We start from the raw sequence: 3124 nt of genomic DNA on the forward strand, positions 1-3124 counted from the left end.
TTTAGTGTAAAAGACAGTATCTTTTGAAGGCATTGAAATAGAATCTTTAAGTTTTTACTCCGCCAAGGAACTGTAGACATTATTGTGTGTCATGAATTTGACCTTGATACCTCTATTCGTTTTTGAGAAAAAGGGATCTTAACAGTCGGACAGGCAGACAGACGAACAACGAGGAGCATTCAGTAAGTAAGGCAACACCTTTTTATGAAAGTTGGTTTTATTCAAGATTCCAGTATTTCAAATTATTCCCCTCTCTGTTGGCTACAAAACACTATTTTTGATTATATCTCCGTTCAATGCGACGGGCTTCCGCCACCTTACTGGGAGAGCCTGTACGTCCGCATGGTACCACCCTACAGGTCGATGTCGCAGCCAACGTCCTGTTGATGCAATAACCTCCGCATCATACACGTACTGCAACCTTCATTGGACCAAACAGATGGAAATTGGAAGATGCGAAGTGGTTGAGGAAGAAAATTCCAATGAAGTTTTGTCAGCGTCTCTCGGAGGCGCAGACTTCTGTGAGGCCTTGCATTGTAGGAGAAGTTCGTTTGCATTCTGACGATGACGAACGCACTGAAGTCATGCACAGTGCACTTCAAAGTTGACCGTTGCGGGAGATCGGACAGGTTTGCGCGACCTTGTTGCGATGACGACAGACGCAGCGTCCAACGACTCACCGTGCTTTTGGTCACTGCCTGGGCTCTATAGACCTTCTGGAAGCGCCTGTGAAAATCTGCGATGCTCCGATTTCCCGCCGAAAGAAAATCAACGACTGCTCTCTGCTTGGAACACACCTCTGTTAAAGAAGCTTCGTACAGCACCGCCACCTGTCGGAACCTCATGAAATTATAGCGGCTGAATTGGGAATATTCCACGATGTCCCAAAACAAATTCCGCATGTTTTCTACTGACGTTCGTCGAGAAAAGAAGTGTCTCATTACTTACTGGATGCCCCTCGTATAAGGGTTCCGTTTTTACCGGGGGAGCTACGGAATCCTGAAAAAGCGAGTCTGTTGTTAACTCATATGCGACGCTCCGCGCTGTCGCTTCGTCCCTCCGCCCAAAAATTTTCAACGAAAACCACCAGTCGCCTCCACGGCCATGAGGAGCACGCCTTCAAATGGCAATCGCCAGCAGTGTCTTCAAGCCGTCGCCACCCAGGGCGGCAGAGGTAACCGTCCGCAGGAGTTCCTAGCCCCAGAAAATTCGAAACATAACTGACAGGAGTCCTAACTAGAGACAAGAGCTTGCCTGCCGATAACGGCCAGGCTGGGCGCTCGACTGTCGCCTCATCCATGGCGCGAGGAGCGACTGAGCTCTTCAGTCCCTCATGCCAGGAAAATTTGGCTACTTCGCAGACTGAAATTAGTTGCGTCTATAAGGGATGTACCTAATTACTACACTACTGGCCATTAAAATTGCTACCCCACGAAGATGACGTGCTACAGACGCGAAATTGAACCGACAGGAAGAAGATGCTGTAATATGCAAATGATTAGCTTTTCAGAGCAGTCACACAAGGTTGGCGCCGGTGGCGACACCTACAACGTGCTGACATGAGGAAAATTTCCAACCGAGTTCTCATACACAAACAGCAGTTGACCGGCGTTGCCTGGTGAAACGTTGTTGTGATGCCTCCTGTAAGGAGGAGAAACGCGTACCATCACGTTTCCAACATTGATAAAGGTCGGATTGCAGCCTATCGCGATTGCGGTTTATCGTATCGCGACGTTGCTGCTCGCGTTGGTCGACATCCAATGACTGTTAGCAGAATATGGAATCGATGGGTTCAGGAGGGTAATACGGAACGCCGTGCTGGATCCCAACGGCCTCGTATCACTAGCAGTCGAGATGACAGACATCTTATCCGCATGGCTGTAACGGATCGTGCAGCCACGTCTCGATCCATGAGTCAACACATGGGGACGTTTGCAAGAGAACAACCATCTGAACGACCAGTTCGACGACGTTTGCAGCAGCATGGGCTAGCAGCTCGGAGACCATGGCTGCGTTTACCGTTGACGCTGCATCACAGACAGGAGCGCCTGCGATGGTGTACTCAACGACGAACCTGGGTGCACGAATGGCAAAACGTCATTTTTTTCGGATGAATCCAGGTTCTGTTTACAGCATCATGATGGTCGCATCCGTGTTTGGCCACATCGCGATGAACGCACATTGGAAGCGTGTATTCGTTATCGCCATACTGGCGTACCGGCGTGATGGTATGGGGTGCCATTGGTTACACGTCTCGGTCACCTCTTGTTCGCATTGACGGCACTCTGAACAGTGGACGTTACATTTCAGATGTGTTACGACCCGTGGCTCTACCTTTCATTAGATCACTGCGAAACCCTACATTTCCGCAGGATAATGCACAACCGCATGTTGCAGGTCCTGTACGGGCCTTTCTGGATACAGAAAATGTTCGACTGCTGCCCTGGCCAGCACATTCTCCAGATCTCTCACCAACCGAAAACGTCTGGTCAAAGGTGGCCGAGCAACTGGCTCGTCACAATACGCCAGTCAGTACTCTTGGTGAACTGTGGTATCGTGTTGAAGGTGCATGGGCAGCTGTACCTGTACCATCCAAGCTCTATTTGACTCAATGCCCAGGCGTATGAAGGCCGTTATTACGGCCAGATGTGGTTGTTCTGGGTAGCGATTTCTCAGGATCAATGCATCCAAATTGCGTGAAAATATAATATGTCAGTTCTAGTATAATATATTTGTCCAATGAATACCTGTTTATCATCTACATTTCTTCTTGGCGTAGTAATTTTAATGGCCAGTAGTGTAGAAGTAGACCGAATATGAAAGGGGCCTTAGTATATGTCTTTTGCAGTTATTTCCGTTATTCTTTGAAGTTACTAAATTCCTAATTTTCTTCAGAGTGACGGAAATCATACCTCATGAGACGAGGCGAGCTCACAGAAATTCTGTATCATTGTACCGTCTCGAAGTCTCCATATTGTCTGTAATAAAGCAGGTGTCTTCTTAATCTGTTATAATACCAACTACAGTAGCGAGAAAATTTTCGACACTGTTAAGACTGAAAGCTATGATGAGAATTTTTTTTTTTTTTTTTTTTTTTTTAGGTTAATAAGGAACACGTTTCGCC

The sequence above is a fragment of the Schistocerca serialis genome, chromosome 9, assembly GCF_023864345.2.
Source record: "Schistocerca serialis cubense isolate TAMUIC-IGC-003099 chromosome 9, iqSchSeri2.2, whole genome shotgun sequence".
Classification (NCBI taxonomy): Eukaryota; Metazoa; Arthropoda; class Insecta; order Orthoptera; family Acrididae; genus Schistocerca; species Schistocerca serialis.